Here is a 19,457-nt window from a genome sequence, read left to right on the forward strand (position 1 = left end):
GCCAGTGCTTGGTTCTGAGGAAAGCAACCTGGCAAAGAACCACAGTTTCACTACACTTATTCATATCCACTTTAAAAAAAGGTGCTTTATTGTGTTTTCCTCAAAAATGAATTTTCTATTAAATTAAATTGGATAAATCTATTCTTCTTAAGTATACATTGTTGTTCTGTTAAGACCTACCCAAAGCAAAAAGCTTATACAACTAAGTGTCTCCCACCTTATTTCATCACACAAATCTATGTTGGCATCACATCAAATAATGATATGCATAAATAGATTCTATAAATATCCTTTGGGAAAATGCTGGTTTATAAATTACTAGGGTGACCACTATTTCATAGCATCAATGCTTAGCAGCTATCATTTCAACCATACTTGAAAACAAAACATCTCTCTCTCTCACACACACACACACATACACACACACCCTAGTCTACCTCTCCATTTCATGAGTCTGGGGGAAAATACACCATTCAAACTCAGATTTCTCTTCCCTGTACAAATTTATCTATTCACTCATCCATTCCTTTGTTCATTCAAACAGCCTTTGGTTCAAAAAACATTTATTGTTTGTCTGAACATCTGCAATAGAAATTAGACTGTATGTTCCAGAAAAGCAGGACCTTTATCTATATCCTTCACCACTTCTACCTTCAGTGCCAAGCACAGTACTTAGCACAGCAGAAGAGTATGTTCTCAGTGAATGAATGCAGAGTACATGTCATTAGGGACCATGCTAGATCCTGAGAATATAAAGAAAATATGGACAGACCCTGGCTCCTGCACCACAGAGACTCATGTGGGACTCTATACTTTAATGAAAGATTTGGGATGGAACTTGCTAAGTAGATAATTTCAAAAATATCACCTGCAATAGTTCAGAAGAGCTTACACAAACACAAAATGTGGTAGGTAACTCCCTTCACATGCACATTTGATACTCAAGACCTGTGGTAATAATAATCCTTGGTGGTGGTTTGATATTATTTTGTAGTGCTGCTGGGACGAGAGCTTGCAAGATGGGGAGGAGAGAGAGTGGGCGGTAGGAACTGGTGTTAGCAGTGGCACGTGTGCAAAGCCGTTATGTCCAATGCTGATCTACGTTCTTCCTAATTCTTTGAACATGTAGTTAAATGGGCTGGGAGAATTTAGGGAGAGTGAATTGTAAGACTTGGAATTGGGCCTAAACCCTAGGAGGGTAATGAATTCTTGCTCTGCTTTCTCTACCCTCTGGCTAGTTCTAGGGCCAAAGTATGTTAGCATATCTGCCAACACAGAGCCTTCTCCCAAACTGTCGATCTCATCTCCTCTCTGGCTGTTGCGAAAGAGATCACTCTCTGCCCAATTCTGCTGAACTCCAAGCCAACCGGAACCCGGCTTTGGGTTATCAGCAGCTGATATGCTGAAAGACAGATGGCTTAGGACTCAGAGGGAATGAACACCTGTAGTACGGTCAAGGCCAGGAAATGTCCAAAAGTGAACGTGAGAAGATGATTTGGCAACAGATCCTGGTGCATGAAGAAAGCAAATGAAATAAGAGTGATTATATTTAATTTGATCTGATTCTTTAATGTATATAGAGCACAATTTTTCATATCTCTGATTGTATACAAAGTATATTCATACCAATTCGTGTCTTCATACATGTACTTTGGATTGATCTGATATTCTATGTATTTCTCGGTTGAAAACTTAGCCACTCTCTTAGAAACCCCAAATTTAGGTTTATTCTCCTTGCTATTCCAAATTTATACTAAAGCATGACTTTTGTCTTATTCATGTCATTTAATACTCTCTCTCCCTTCTCCAGTTCATAGAAATGTTCATAAGATTGAAAATACGAAGTTAAAGATCAGCAAAATTCTCTTTCAGTTTTATTTTTCACTTTTCATATTGCCTCAATATGTTGAAAACTTTTTTCATGCTGAGAAAATTTCTTACTCTTTGTCTTGTTTATTTATTTATTTTGTACTTTTCAGTAATAAATCTTTACACACAGCACTGTCATATCTTCTTTTTCTTGGAATTATACAGAATAAGTGGCTACTTCTTGACAGTAAATCTTAAACCTTCCAGATAGAACCTTTTCAATCAATCAAGTTTGCTTTCATCTCCACCTTTCCACACACTCGAATGCGTGTAAAAATTTCAGACTCTGTATGAAGTAGTTAATTAATCTTCATAACAGAAGTAAGACAATGAAACAGAATACGGATAAGAATTCAAAGTAGCGTTGTTGCCTAGGTACAGGTAAGAACTTAAGGCTTACTGGTCTGTTTGCAACACAGCATAATTTGGTCTTGGGATGGAGACTTATTTTGACTTACACTGGTCAAAGTCTTCACCACAAAGACTTTCTCGGTTCCTCTAGTCAGTGGCTAGCTAAATCTCAAATCCTGACACTCTCATTTGCTCTCCTTGAGTCCCTTGCTGGTGCTATAATCTGCATTTAAATAAGCTCCAATTTATTAAAAAATTAGCCAAACATGAATTCTGCAGCAGTTTTAAACACCTAGATGCTCCATTCTTTCCTTCTCCACGTTAGACATCTTTTTGCTCCAGTAAGTTTCCGGAAATGACAGTTGTCAGCGGGCATCCTTCCTCCTTTGGCCCTCGTTCATCTCCCACTGAAAAGGTAGTTCCGAATTCCAATCTGCTCTTCTCCACCAATCCTATTCCTTTTCATATCATTTTCTAGGTCACAGCAGAAGGGAAAAGTGAACAAAGAATTCATGTTGCCTCTTCCCCCTCCCACATAAGAACTGAGTCATGACTGATCAGAAGACGGTTGCTTAATTAGTGGAATTTTGAAACACTTTCCTCCATGTCCCTGACTAGATCGGATCCTTTCTTTCCTAATCAATAGCTAATTAAATCGCAAGGCTTCTTGTTGAAACGATAGATGCTTTACAGTTTTAGAACATCTCCAAAAATTATCGTCAAAGTTACTTTTTCCTAAAACAAACACGATCATTTTCAGTGTGTTTTTAACCAACAGAACCATGCTTAACAGTAATAGAAGGGCATCTTACATACAGAGTGTGTAGTCTCATATCTTTAAATATTATCTGGAAGGGAATGAAATGGGAGTGGAGCAAAAACATCATCTATAATTTGAGAATATCTGAAGGAGTTCTGTCTGATAATGTAATATCGAGTAGAAAAAGCACAACAAAATTAGGTCTATTCAACCTGGAGATGATCCACAGGGAAGTCTGCAGAGTTTCATTGTTACCATTGAGTTCTTTTTCAGTGTGAGGCAATTAGCTTCAACTTTGCAACCTATCAGCCTTTGTTCAGATATTGACTCTACTCTTTCTCAGCTGTGTGACCCTAGGTGAGTTTCTCAGTTTCTCTGTGACTTCTCTAAAAAGGGGAGCTATTCATGGCACCTACTTCATACGTTTGTCATGAGCCTTATATACCTGCAGTACAGTAAGAATCACTCTTGACATGTAGGTGCACCTCTATTACCAGGCTTAATTAAAAACTGTAGTTACAGTCAATTTGGAGATGGAAACATTTGGTAATTAAACTCTAGTCACTCAGCTTTGGATTTTACCTAATGTTAGTCATTTTCCTCCTGTTAACACTGATTTTTTTTTTCTCCCGGCTTGACATTTTATCATTTTTTTCTTGGAATTTGGATAAAAAGCCTCTGATGCCCTGCTGAGCCCCAGAGTGGGGATGGGGAAGAGATTTCCATAGTGCACCTGTTTGCTCTTATCTAAATTTCAGACAAGGCTTAGTTTAGACTCCCCACCCCAGGGAGCCCTGGGCTATGGCTAAAGTGAGATTGCTATTTACAGGTGGCCTAGGGGGTGGGCCTCAGTCCCTGGGGGTGTTGGAGCCTAGAGAGTCTAGGCCTGCTTTCATGTCAGAGAAGCAGGGGGCACGGATCAGAACTCAGGGAAGAGTGTGCTTTCCTGTTCTCTTTTCTCATTATATACTTTCAAGGCACCACCTCTAAAGCTAGGTCACATGGTTTATATTTAGAGATTTTTCATAAGATTTTATTTTTAAAAGAACCAGGTTCTAAAAGTCACCAAAAACAACTTGTCTCTGACGTGGATTTAGATGAGCTCACAGCCAGAGGCTGGTAGCCAGCGGTTGGTTCCTCTAGGTCTCTGGCGTCAATGATGGCAACAGCAGTGGTCGCTGTGATCATAATATCAGGAGCTACTGTTTACCGAGCATCTCCTGTTGGTTAGATAGAGCAGGCATTCAAACGTGTTGATGTAGTCTTCACAGTGATCCTTTCAGGTGTTATCCCAATTGTATCACTAAGAAAAATGAATTCCCAAGGCTGGTAGCCTTCACAGATAGCAGGACTAGAGGGTGTTCACCTGCCTCTGAGGCTCAGGCTCTTGCCCATAGCAGTTCTTCTTATCACTCAGCAACCACATGTTCTAGATTTTTTTGCTTAGTCAAAATGCCTTCACCCCTGTCCAAATCAGGGTACTTCATTGTCTCCTTTATGTTCCTTTCTTTATTGCTTGCTAGTAAATTCATGTTTCTATAAGTTGCCTTTGTTGACTCGAAGGTATTAGGTTATTTGATGCTGCTATTCTAATTTATGCCCTTTCAAGATGCAGTCACAAAGGAAAAAAAGACCTTGCAAAGCTCATGCATTTCCAGATGAGTTTATAAATAGAAGCAACGTCACCCACTCTCTTGAAATAGAGAGATGTCAGGAGAAAGGCTGGTCTCAGGGCTCACTGGCCTTGACCAGGTCACATCTTATAGTGTCCTCCATTGAAGAATGAGGGTAATTGATCCCTCCTGTCTTTTGAGGGTTTACTGTGGGATGTTTGTTACAGAGAAAAGAATCAGACTTCCTTAAGCTTCTGCCCATTCATCTCCTTTTGGTAGCTAAAGCAATATCAACAGCGTGTAAGAAGACACTGGAATATATTTAGAGCAGTTTTATTTGATTCAACAAATAAAACAACATAAGCAAATGATTAGTCAGGCATTAAGTGTAAAATACTATAGAGCATGTTTACAGCACCGTGTCATATTTCACTCAGCAGAAGCGGAGATAGTAATTCAGTGCTATCTTACACTGAGTCATGTACTCAGACACATAACTTCATGCAAAAGACATGCACTTACAAACTAGAAATTGTTAAGTTCCAACTTCTTCTGTTTTAAGTCAAAACAAGGCATTTTTAAAATAACATTTCCTGGCTTCTTTCCCATCTGTAATTTCTGTGGGGTATATTGTTTCACTCCTCCCAGTCTGAGGTTACTTGCTAGGGTTCCATAAGAAGCAGAAAACGGAATTCTCAGATTTAGCCACAGTTTTTTACTTCATGCATTATGATTAATGGCATCATGGTAGTAGGGAAAGCAAGGGCTTAAGGTCTATGGACAGGGATTGAAGTCCTAACCTTATTTCTGTTTCCTGATTTCTAAAAAGTTGACACAGGAACCCCAGCAACATGTGGTACTGTGAGAGTTAAGTGGGGTGAATGTAAAACAGTCCAGGTTGGTGCCCAACAACTATGTAGTGCTTGTTGTAGATGACCTTTTATTTCTCCATCACTGTCCACCGGCCCTTATTTAGAAGACTTGGTTTTCCTAATTGACGAGTACTATAGTTTCTTGCTTCGTAATGAGGAAATTGAGGGACCACAGGATCAACCTTCTTGGTGAGTCTTCTTCTCAAAATTCATAAAGAATAAGAGCTAAATCTTCTTTTAGACGTCCCAAAAGGAATTCTTGATCACCTATTTTTTTGCATATGAAGAAGAGGAAATTGGCTTGAAATCTCATGCCTTACCTTAAAAATTCTCTTACTTCAACATCTTTCTCTATAATGTAGCTGTTGGTTTAAATATTAAAGGCATATTTAAAGTTGCCTAGCAGTGAGTGCGATGGATATTCCAGGAAGATCTGTCATGCATTTCCTGTGGATTTGTGTCTCTTTGGCAAACAATGTCTATCTGTTTGAGAACTTGGCCTTAAATATAATGCGAGCAGTGCTAAATCATAAAGATTCTTGGACATCAGTGGGCTCTACCTAGCTTAATATCAGCATTTGGGACTTCTTTTTATGCAATAAATATGTCACCAAACAATTTTCACGAGAGAGGAGCCAAGATAAGCCCTTGCTCCTGGCAGCCATCCTGGGAAGAAAGGCTTCCCCAGTGAACTCCTGAACTCTGACAGCAGTTGCCTGGGGAAACGGTGTTAGCCTAACTGGAGTCATTGCTAAAGGTGCTGTTTTTGGTGAATTAAAGCAGGGGTGAGCAAGTGTTTTCATAACACCCCACCTGATCTCACCCTAGGTACTCTGGTGGTGCTAGATGATGGTGGTTCTCTTGTATGCAAAGCTCTGTCTCTCACCCTACCTCTGCATGCACTACTTCCTTGGTCTGGAGTATTCTTGCCAATTTCAAAAATTCAGTTCATGTCAACCTTCAAGTGTTGAACATTCTGAATGATCTCAATGGAGATAAGAATGACAGCAATTTTTAAAATACTGAATATAACCAATGTTAATTGATTATTTGTCAAGTGCCACATATTGTAGGAAATACAAAGATAAATAGGAGTATAAATAAGGCTTAAATTCAAAATAATAAGTCACTGTTGGGTATGTAGAAAAGGAAAACAATTCCTTTACCCCAATCCATCTTAGGTACATTAGGCAGGGCCCTGCAAATTAGATAGATAGAAGTCAGGTCAGCAAGAGAAAGCAGAAGTTCATTAAGCTGGGAGATAAGGGCTGGTGCTGCCTCTGGGCTGTCAATGTCAGTGGTCTCCAGTGACCAACTTCTGCCATTCCTGGTAGACAGTGAAGGGGGAGCACTTTTAGGAATTTGGTCCATTTTTAGGCAAATAAAGGGTGAACAGGAAGCTTCTTTTGCATCTGTTTCTTCTCATTGTCCTCAGCTAAAAATAACCCTTATGCCAAAGTGGCATGTTTTAGGGTAACATATTCTATTACCTTTCTGATAAATATTATAAACCAGTGACTACTTTTTATATTAATTAATTAATTAATTTTGCAGTGGAAGGGATCAAACCCATGAGCACTGAGCTAAATCCTCAGCCCCCCTTTTGTTGTTTGTTTTTAGCACAGAGTCTTGCTAGATTGCCCAGGATGGCCTCCATGCCTCTGCATCCCAAGTCACTGTGTTTATAGGCATACACCACCATGTCTGGCTGTGATTTTGCTAGGTGTTGGAAATACAAATATGAACAAGATGCTTTCTCTGACTTGGAACCCCCTAGAGATTGTCAAAAAAATCAAACGTATGAACAAAAGCCACATGAAGCCACATGTGCTGAATGATAATGTCAGAGAAATAATGATAAATGTATACAGCAGGGAGTGTGGAGGGGTCTGAGAAAATCAGTGGAAACATGTTTGGGATGACCATAAATTTAGAAAAATACAAGTTTGCTATACAAAAGTGCTATGCTGCAGAGGACATTCTGGGGAGAGACAATAGTGTGAACATCTTGTAATTACTAGGGGACCCGGGGAAGAATTGTGTAGTGAGAATGTTGAAAGGATTGGAGAGCATTTGGTTTTGTGATTCTGCCTCCTTACCTATGAACTATCCAGGCAGTTGCTGCTATTACCTCCAGGTAAGAGATTGGACCAGAGTGAATTCAGTTCAGCTTCCACAGGTATCCACATCTGTAAGCTGATTGTCTACCACCATCATGCAAGGAGCAAGCCCCCTGTCCTTCTTCACCTTCCAAATCTTGCATTTCTGTCTCCTGTTGGCAGAACCTCCACTGCATTCACAACCATAGCCACAGAGGAGTCTAAAATACATTGTGCTCATCTTTGCATCTCTTTCAGTACAGTGTGGGAAGAACAGGGATGCAATGGATGCAAGGACTCGATGCATATCATCTCACTCAGGGACTACAGAGTCCCTTTAAGGGGAGGAACTGTCTTCTATGAATCAGGTGCAGTGTGAAGGCAACATTAATATGAATGACATGTGGGGACTGCCTTCAGCCTTCTCTCTTTGTCAATATGAGAAAATATGATGTGACTGAGCACTGTGCTAAATCAGAGTAGAAAATTTAAACTTTTCTTTACAGAGAATGATTTAAATATACTAAGGTGGGGGTCAATTGTAGAATTAGCCATTCTATCACCATGACACCAACCAAAACTTTTCATCCTCAAGAATCAGAGATCCGAACACATCTGTAGTCAGTGAGACTCCGGGTCTTTAAGAGACAAAGTATTAGAAAGTGTGATCAATACGTACTTAATACAATTTGAACTGAACTCTTCAAGTACTTATGGATAAATGTTCTGTTTCATGCCAGGAAGCCTGTTTGGCAAATTGTAATGTAGCAAGCAGTGAGAAAACATAAGTCACCTTGAGAGCTGATTGAATATAATCAATGATTAATGGCAAATTTGTGGTCCCTTTAATGACCAAAGTTAAATAAAATCAAATTGAACCATAAATTTGGATACTCTCAGGAACTGGGTCATGTAAAAGTAAGCTTTATGTAGAAGAAAAAATCAATTTAGTAATGTTACTATGATCAGAATCAGTACTCATAATTGGATGTTTTTTATTTAAATAGAATTTTTACTATCCCTTTTGCATTTTCACTGATATTTAATTAGATTGGCAAAGTTGCATAGATGTAATGTTAAAGAGTTTAGTTAACAGCCATACATTTTCTTTTGGTTGATTTTATTTTGTCCATATCCGCTAAAATCAGCGTGAGTCAATCACTTAAGAATAAAGATGTTTTAATTATCATTTCAATGAAAAAATAAGGAAGTGGACCAACATAGCTCTCAAAGGCCTACTTGAAATTAGTTGAATGTTTTGGGTCCTTTAGAAGTTTGATGACATCTTATGCTTCCATCAGAATAAACTTAGCAAACTTGTAATCATTTTAAAAAGTATGCCATCGATGTATTGATCTCAGGACTTATTATGAGTGGTTGGGAATAATATCTCTGACGCTATACTGCCCATTTCTAGCTCAAGATTAGAAGTAAACAAAAATGGTCCATTATTGTGCCATTAGCTGTTCAGGAAAATTAAAATTGTGATGTGGGGAGTTTGGGAAATAGTAACTTGTAACAAATGCACTCCCTCCTGCATGGCTGGATTCCATCAAGAGCAGATGGTTCTGCTCCCACACTTCCACTCTCACCCCAAAAGGTTTTTCTAGAAGCTGCTATGGCACAGGCACCAGGGAAAACTAGATGATCTACCAGTGCTCTTCTGGGTGTAGCACCAAGGATCAGGCTGCAGAGTGGAGTCAGAGAAATGGTTAGAACATTGAAAGCAAACTTGAGAAAGGGGATAGAGTGGCTGGTCTTTTGATTGGGACATTTTTATTCAGTTAAGTCTGACTGCCTTAAGGAGTCCATTGACTCCTGAGTGTTCTTTGATCATGTGCTCTTGTTTCTCCCTCTTCCTGGAATGTTTTTCCTCCTGAAATGTGCAAACTTTTCTCCTGCATGTCACTCATCTTTCTGCTGGAATATTCTCTTCTCAGAAAAGTCTTCCCTGATCTCCTATCTAAATGTCCCCTGTAGCAATCACAATTATCTTCTTACTACATTTTATTAAACATTTATAACTGACATCTCAACTTGGTTTATTTAGTGTCTCTCCTTATCATTGCCCAGCTCCAGCGGGGTAAGAACTTCATCTTCAGTAGTTAAAAGTGGCACAACGCACACCAAGTCATGAATGCTTACTGAATAAAGCGAAGTTCAGCTAAGATGGATCTTACTTCTCTCTTGTACGTTAGCTACCAAAATTCTTATAGGCATTAAGTTTGAGGAACATATCTATTTATCAAGAAAGGCAATGTAATATATAATCTACATATAATGTTGATTATATGTAGATTATATATATATATATATATATTTTTTCTATATATAATGTTTTGACCTCACGAGGGAAATCTATGATAGCTAGTTTATGTTTATGAAGACCTGGAATATTATCCATACCTAGTCAGGCTTGGAGTTACCAATTCAGAATTAAGCATTATCTTTCATATTTTCCAGAGTGTTCAGTTTTCCTTTCTCAACTACAAATATTACAGAGGTTTTCTAATTTCAGATTCAATATTGACTACAGTCTTAAATCCTTCCTTTCTTTTCTTTCTGGAGTAGTACCTTAAGAGTTCATTCTGTCTTAGCTTAAAATAGAGTTCCACAGAAGCTCACAGCAGCAATAAACCTGAAAAAGGATTCTAACTGGAATAAAGGGAAAAGCACAGTTCAGAATAAACCTGTCGAAACAGGGAAGAGAATTTACCCTTCTACAGAGATATATATTTTTAGGATTTTTCTATAACAGCTGGGCAATCTGTTGGCCTGGCAAAATCCATCAACCTACCACAAATATATCATTACAAGAGGTAGAAAATAATCCTATTTGCATATGGTGATTTTTAGATTCCTAAATATCTTTTTTCCTTAACTATAATATTTCAAAATTATTTCTACTGGGCATCATTCAAGGACCAAAGACTAAAATCAACATTTTGGTGACTTGGTTGAAGGAAAAGAATGCAGAAATTGAAGCTGTATGTCTTACTTTGGAATAACTTGCTCTTCCACTTAAAGCTTCATGACCTGAAGTAAATTTTTAATGTAATGGGTGGAGACTGTGATTTGCCGCCAAATTTGTTTTTCTCTTCTCCCTGGACAAACAGCTGCCTCCCTGTTAAGTATGGCCATATGGCCAAGTTCTCACAATATGAGTTTCCTTGGGATGCTGTTACAAAGTACCTACCGCACAGTCTTTAGGATTAATACTTCAACATAAGAATTTGAACTTGAACACAATTTGGTAATGATATATTCACCAATGCTAAGCAGAGTGATTGGTACAAGCTGTATCTCACCTTCTTGAAATATATTTATTTTAGGCCTGCTTTCTCTTTTTCCTCTCACCCCTGAAACATCCAATGACGGGAATCACCTTGAAGGCCATGTGATGGGTGGCATGATGCCACTTTACCTGGACTGCTGAGTTGTCCTCCTTGAGCAGAGCTGGCCTTCTCACCTCAGTTTGTGACACTACAGAGAAAATCTTGGCTTGGAACCACCTCCTTTATGTCCGATTACTACAATAGCTCTTCATTCACCTTGGCACGTTCAGTGTTTTTGTCTGAACTCAGCTTTCCTCATTTCAAAAAAAAAAAAATGAGAATGATAGGAAACTTCCCCACATTTTCTAGATGTGAGAGCACTCAACTTAAAGACAAGTGGGGACTAGGATGGAAGTGGCTTTATGTTCTGCTTGGAGAGAAGCTGGGGTTAAGGGCGGGGAGTGCAAGGAAAAGAGGCAGATGGGGGAGGGACTGGTTCTGGGGGAACTTCTGCGTCTTCCTTCCTTTGCCTGGGGTTTTCCTCTTCCACAGTCCCATGGCCTCCTCAGTGAGGCCTCCCTTCAATTTTTGTGCTGAATCTCATAAATACAAAAGGAGTCTAGAGATTTTTTTAGTTCAGTACTCCCCTGTATGGATGATAAAGCTAAGCCCAGAGGAGAAAAGGGAAACATTACAGCCAACCACTCGGAGCTAGTTAATTGCAGAACCAGGCTGGAATTATGCTCTGCCATGCTCTGTCCACCACACTGTTACAGGGCCATTCCCAAGGAATCCACGGGTCCCCTGGTGAGAACTCTCCACCAATAGGAGACAACATGTCTTTGCTGCTCACTTCCTTCTTCTTTGTTTTTTATTTTTATGTGAGTTAAACATGGCTGTCTGCAACATTGGTTATAAACAACAATACTTCCCCACAACATTCTACTTTTTTTCCTCCATCTTTTCTAACAACCATTTTCTCTTCTAGCTGATTATTTTTGTATTATCATCCAGGTCTCCAAATAACATAGGAAATTACTGTTTTTTTTTTCCAATTTTGGGCATCATTTATTTTCACGTTGAAAGACAAAGATTTCACGTTTTCTCCTCATTTATTTTCACTATACATTTATACTCTTCTATTTCCCTCAATGCACTAACCTGGATTTTGGGTTTTATCAATATTCGACAATCACACTATTATGACTAGAGAGATCATGCCATGGAAATCCACAGCATGGAAACTGAGCCAAATTGCCTGGGTTCAAAAATATGCCTTCAGCCAGGCGTAGTGGCATGCCCCTGTAATCCCAGCAGCTTGGGAGGCTAAGACAGGAGAATCACAAGTTCAAAGTTAGCCTCAGCAAAAGCGAGGAGCTAAATAACTCTATGAGACCCTGTCTCTCAATAAAATACAAAATAGGGCTGGGGATGTGGCTCAGTGGTTGAGTGTCCCTAAATTCAATCCCCAGTACTTAAAAACAAAACAAAACAAAACAAAACAAGAAAAACAAGAAACCTCAAAAATCTACTTTTATCATTTACTGGATGTGGAACCTTAGAGAAATCACTAAACTATATGCTTCAGTCTCCTTATATGTAAAATGAGAAAATATTAGTGCCAGTCTCATATGTTTGTTATAGGATTAAATGAATTAACACATTAAGTTATTTAAAGTGGGCTGCCCTTGAACTATATAAATATTGCCTTTTTAATAGAAAAGACCATTCACTGTATTATTGCTTTCCTTTTTCTGCAGAATTTTTCCTGATAATAAGTTCTTATCTCTTTTTTTTTTTTGCATATGGGTAATGACTCCTAAATTTTCAAATTATCTAAATTTCTTCATAACATATTCCACTGTAGAAAATAATTTGTTGATTTTTTAAAATACTTTTTTAGTTGTTGCTAGACCTTTATTTTATTTATTTATATGCTGTGCTCAGAATCAAACCCAGTGCCTCACACATGCCAGGCAAATGTGCTTCCACTGAGCCCAGCTCCAGCCCATAGTTTGTTGATTTTATCATCCTGAAGAAGTCTTTCCTGATAATGTTGGCATTACCTCAGTATGGACTGGCTATCGTTCATGCATGCCAAGTTCATACCTTTCTACTTTCATACTGGCTATTCCTTGAACTTCTCTCCAGTTTGCATCTCCTGTTTTCTATATGCCATGTCTTTCATTTTTCTCCTTAGAAACAGTACATTTTCCTTTGCTGTAAGACAACAACCACATACAGGAATATTTATAAAGAAATGGATTTGTTTCACAATGTTGGGTTTTATAGTAATTTAATATACACCATTATTGAAATTACTGCCGATGAAAGCTAATAAACCTCTACTCTGATAGATATTTTCAGCTTCTAGTACGACTGATTAATGTGGATTTCTCTTTTAAAATATCCCTGTTACATGTAATCAAAGTATTCAGTGATTCCCTGTTAATATTTTTGAATGATGGCACTGTTGGATGTCTTTCTTATTTAATATCTTTCTTGTTGAATGTCTTCTTTCTTTGCTGGCATATAAGTTCTGTGATGTCAGTGATCATTTCTTTCTTACCTCTACGAGCACATCATGCTACAGTGAAAGGACTTGCCTAGTATTAGCTACATGAATGAATGAATAAAAACCTGAGGGAAAGATCCTCAAATTGGTTGGGAAAGCAATGTATTACACCATCAGAGAAATGAACACACAAATATGCATAAAACTGGCACATAATATGAGGGAGTCCAGAAATCTTTCAACTATTCACTTCCTCGGCTGAAGTTCTGAACATCTCATCAAGACAACGTGGGAACATTTCAACTTGAGAGCCTGAAAAGCCCCTGATTTTTGCCTAGGTATTTTAGGAATGGGTGTCTATACACGTTCTGCAAGGCTTGGTGATCTGGCAGAGGACAAGGTATTTGGCTAGCTGAGTCATTTTCCTGGTCATGCTGTGCGTCCTTCTGTGTTAGTTCACCTTGTACTCATCTCACAGGCTCAGAGGTGGGCCAAGGACAAGATGAAAAGGACTGAAATGCCCTTTTTCTAGGACCCAGAAGGACAGAGAGAATGTGACCAGACAGAGTTAACAGTGTGCTCCCGTGGCCACACCGTCGAAGGTGCAGAGAGGTACTTGGTGAGACAGGTCTTCCTGCAACAGAAGGGAGAAGAGTGGAAGTGGGGAACGGTGTTTGCAGCCGCCCAGAAAATGGAAAGGATGCTCTCATCCTTAATTTGGAGCTGTGTCTCTTTTAGACAGGTTGTTTCCTGTCACTTTGAGAGAGCTGAGGCTGCTCAGTGCATGGAGGATGCATAAACTGCAGACCAGTGTGTGCTTTTGTTCTGAAATCATCTCTTAATTACACACCTCATAGAGAGTCACTTTGCCTTTTCTTTTGTAAGTCTCAACATTACCCAGTTTGTGGTTTGGTATTTATTCTTATGATTGGAATTTTTGTAATTTATTCAATTTTAGATTATCACGTGACAAGGTGATTAAAAGAGACAGGGCAGAGAAGACACGGATGCACACACTGAAACAGGAGGACATATGGCCTGTTCCTAATGGCATACCTTTGGGCCATGTACTTCTCTCCAGGAACTGCTTCTCCATCCCTTGAGATTATCACCCTCATTACTTACCTCCTCCTATTGAAATGGATAGCACAGGTCCATGGGAACCCAGCCATGGTGCTTTATTTCATGTAATAGTGACAGAGACAGTCAGTCCTTTACAATTTCAAGCCATTAGTAAGCTAATAAACTTTTCCTTTCTTCCGGACACAAGGTGAGAGAGCATATGGAATTGGCTGGTGTTCTGGCTATCTGTAGGGTTAATGGTGGTGTTTCATTATGAACAATGCAAATCAAAGCCATCTTGGAAAGAGCAGCCTTGAGCAACTAGGCCCAAGCTCCCAACCCCAAAAGCTTCTCCACATTTTATTGAATGTATAAGATGCTTTTATTTTGCCACTAGAAAAATCTTACCAGTGTTTTACATAATAGTGTCTTATTTATGTTCTTCAGGAAACTAAATAACACAATAAATAAATTCTTCATCAGCTATTGTCTAAGTAACTGTGTCAAGGAAAGCTCTTTTAAATGTGTTTCTGCCCATTGGACAGACCGCTGATTGCAAGTTCACCTTTTCTCAGTAACCAATTGTTATTCGATGGTCATAATTATTTTGATGGGCAGCAAGTTTTTCCCTCTTTTTTGCTAATTGTCCTTCGCTCTCTTTCTTTTTCTGTATAAAATGTTCTAGCTAGTTTCATACATTTGGGAAAGGCCAAATGAACAAGTAGTTAGGATGACATATAAATTAAGAGCCAACAGGATCTGAATTAAGACCCAAGGGACCTGTTGGTAAGGAAAAGAGTTTGGAGTGCTGAGACCTTTGTTACTTACTTTGTGATTTTTCTAAATAATGTTCTTGATAAGTGAAGTTTCCACTGTGTATGCATTTACACGTGTGTATCTGGGTTTCGATATATGTTTGCATAAGCATGTGTGTTGTCTATATGTGTTTATGTGCCTATGTGAATGGTTGTGTGTAAAATATTTGGTTTCAACCTACGGTGGAAGGGATATGGTCATTTAGTCATCAAATAGGCTCATCTAAACCCTAACAATTGTCCACTCACAATCATGTGACTGTCAGCAACTATATACTCTAAAATAACCATGGGACCCTCAGCAAGTTTCTTTTTCACTGTTAGCCTCACTTTCTTTATTGGTTAAAAGAATGGGAATATTTGTTTTATATCAATTGGGATAATTCCTGACATATATGGTTGTAAAATTATTAATTCCTTCCCCCCTTCTTTTTAAAAGTATGTGGTATAGACATTTTACTCTTTTTCTGTTCTTAACTCCTTGCTATTAGAAATATTAAGTTTGTTACAAGTAAAAGTGATTGTAAATAATTTCTTTAATCCAATTATTTCTGCCAAGTTTTGTTTGTACTATTTAGTCCAAGACTTATAAGTACCTGGCATGTATGCCACCTCTTTTTCCCCATAATTGGTAATGAATCTCATTACCACCGAACCTAGATGAAGCTGCAGAATGCTTCTCAACACAGTGCCGCCTCCACCACAAACCAGATCTGTAAGAGTGAACCCCAAGTGTGTGATTTAGTCATTAGCATGATGGTTTACAGAATCTTAATCATTTTTATTCATGTAGAAGTTGATGGATTGAGAATAGGCAGAAACGCTCTCCTACCACTACAGCAGGTAGTGAAGAGAGAAACCTCCAGATCTGTTTTGCAACAAGAATATTCAGTAGTAGAAGGATCATGGTGAAGTGAACATTGCTCATTACTTCAACCAGCCTCCTCAGTCACGATGCCAAGAAAATAAGCTTACTCAGCTCTGCCACGGGTGCCAAGTCTATAAGCTACTCGCTCCAGCCCTAGTTCTGAAAGGCAGTCTCCAGCTTCCATGTTTATCTTACAATTTAGATGTATTTCCTGTTCCCTACTCCAGAAATATATTTTCCACCTTCGAATCCAATCTGGTAACATTGGGTTCAGCATCTACCATGTGTCAAGTGGCTCCATGTTCATGTTGGATGCACAAGGCCCATGCTCAGGGGCAGGGAGTGATAAGACATGATCACCAGTAAGTGCTGCCCACCATGATAGGTTCCATGACAGAGGAAGGGCACAGTAGCTCATTTACTCATCCATGGGCTCAGCCTTCAGTACTCAGTAGGTATGTAGGTAGTCTGACTTCCTAACTTCCTAACTTAAGGGAACTTAAAAGTCTGAATCTTAAATGTCATCAACTAGTAATAATGTACTAGCTTAAGACACATCATCTTCATCAACATCTTCCCTTTTAAAAAGTCACTCAGCTCTGGAGACTAAACAGACTCTAGGATCTGCAGTGTGAACTTGCAAAAATGAGCTCTGTAGCTCATCCTGTCAGAATAATCTTCAAATTTATTCAGCAGGCCTGTTACTTCAGGGAATGATCTAAGCCCGGAGGAAGTCAGTGGGAAACAAGATCTATGTTGCCTGAGCTGCTCACAGTCTGGGAAGGTGACTGTCATGTAAATAAGTAATTAACATAAAGTGGAGGCTCCAGGATGCCATGGCATATAAATTGATACTGGATGGATGAGCAGGTGCTCATTAGATGAAAAGATGGGATGAAGGCATTTCAGGATGCAGACTCTCAGGAGAAGAAAAATGCAAGTCAGTAAGCATGGAGCAGTCCATGAAGTAACAGGCAGGCGAGCCGTCCTCATGGAATTACACCCAGTTGGTGCTTCTAATATTATCCTTAACAGAGTAAATAACTGTTATAGGTTGCACAACTAGTGAATGTCAGAGCCAGGGCATAGGTTTTTTTTTTTTTTTTTTTTTGGTAAGTGTTGAGCCTATAGAATGGAAGAAGAATAGGTTAGATACAAGATGTGTTGAGGAGAAATTTCAATATGGCACCAGAGCAGTAGCAGTGGGGACGAGATAGAAACTCTGGTGTGGCATATTTCAAGGACAGATGCTCTTTCTCTGCCTTTCCAGAAGGCACTGTGGAATTCTATTGCCATTATTTTAAATTCATTCTATTCATTTTCTAAATTTTAAAGTGTTGTTACTAATCTGCACCACCTGTTTGGCTCTTTGCATCATACAGTGTTCAGGGATAAAATTTTATAATCACTCAAGAAAGTTTTAACAAATATGTTGGCACAAAATTCTAAAGTAGGGTTTTAGTTTTTATATATATTTTTTTTTGGGGGGGGGAGAGTACCAGGGATTGAACTCAGGGGCACTAGACCACTGAGCCACATCCTCAGACCTATTTTGTATTTTATTTACAGCAACTCACTGAGTTGCTCAGCACCCCAATTTTGCTGAGGCTAACTTTGAACTTGTAATCCTCCTACCTCAGCCTCCAGAGTTGCCGAGATTACAGGCATGAGCCATTGTGACCCGCTAAAATGAGGTTTTAAATGTGATATTCTGAGCAACCCCAATATCTTTGGGATGATATATGGCCTGATAGGAAAATGTTTTCTTCAATATTTTTTTTCATTCAATGTACTTTATATGGAGCTCTGCATGATATAAATGGTGAGGATATAGTGATGGGAATATACTTTGGAAAAGACCAAATGGAGAAGCTTTTGTTTCAGGATACAAGCACTCCATATTACTTTGAAAATAACAGTAAAGCAAAAGTTCATTTTGGATTGTGAAGGTGTGACTGTTAAAATATGTTTAAAGATCATTTTTATACTTTTCATTTGCAATTCATATTCCAGGCAATGTTAATACTAGAAGAAAGGTTCCCATGATGTATTTTGCACTTTTATCAAAGAACAGATTGTAGCACAAGACTCTGCTTCTGTGACAATAGCTTTGATTAACACCTATCAAAATAGAACCATCATTTGCTCACTTAAGCATTTGTTAAATACCCCAATCTGCCACTGAATTAGAAGCAGATGCCTCTATTTCCACACTCCACACGTCCTGAGAGGGCAGTCATCACCTTTGTCATCCATTCCTAGCCACGAATGGCCTTGCCTACAGGGTGTCTCAGGCCTGCTCCAGCTTGAGGTTCTAGGAGTCTATAAATGTAGGTGGTTGCAGGGAGTGAACCATGGTATCGCAGTATTTCAGCTGTACTCTTCCATGAATCCCACACGTAAAAGATCCAGTAATGACATCCACCAGGATGTACCCATTAGGTGTGATGCTGCACTCTGGGAAGCATTTATTATCCTGGGTTGGCTGCTGCAAAAGAGTGACAATCAGGATCCTACAGATTCCATTGCAAGTGGCACTCAACCCCTGACCAGCTTTGTGACTACTAATATTCATATTTAGAAGATCTGTAATTATTAGGTGCTTGCTTCTTATATTTGGCTAAATTCTGCTCTGTAATTCATTCTGGTTTTGTTCTCTGGTTCCAAACAGAGTAAGTTCATCATGAATAAATGACAGCCTTCTTGTGGCTGTATCAGGTCTTCTTCTTTCTTAATTAAGCAACTGGATTTGCTGCTCATCCTTCCAGGGGCAGCATTTCCAGACCCCTCATTATACGGAACACTTTTTTCTTAACTCACTCTCATTCTTCAGTGCTCCTCTTTAAAATGTGATACCAAGGATTGAATGCAACATAGGAAATTTGATCAGTAAAAATCATATGGTAGAATTAATTTCTTGACATTCTTTTGCAGAGTATATACTATCCTTTGTTTTTGTTGTTGTTGATTTTAAATGTTTATTTTTTGGTTCTAGTTGGACACAATACCTTTATTTCACTTTTTTTTTTTTTTATGTGGTGCTGGGGATGGAACCCAGGGTCTCGCACATGCGAGGCCAGTGCTCTACCGCTGAGCCACAACCCCAGCCCTGACCTTTGTTTTTATGTAGCAGCCATAGTGATAGTTTCTAAGAAGAGGATTCTTCTCTCTAGGCCTTTACACTATTTTCTGCTTGAGGAAAGCTCATTCCTCAGATATCCACATGGCTCTGTCCTCACCTCACTGTGTTCCAATGTCACCTCGTCCATTTTCCTCACTGAATTGGTGTCCTCTTTCTTGTCTCTTCCCTTCCATGGATTTATTATTCTTTTCTTGAAACTACCATCATCTGATACAT

Source organism: Urocitellus parryii, chromosome 10, assembly GCF_045843805.1.
Source record: "Urocitellus parryii isolate mUroPar1 chromosome 10, mUroPar1.hap1, whole genome shotgun sequence".
NCBI lineage: Eukaryota > Metazoa > Chordata > Mammalia > Rodentia > Sciuridae > Urocitellus > Urocitellus parryii.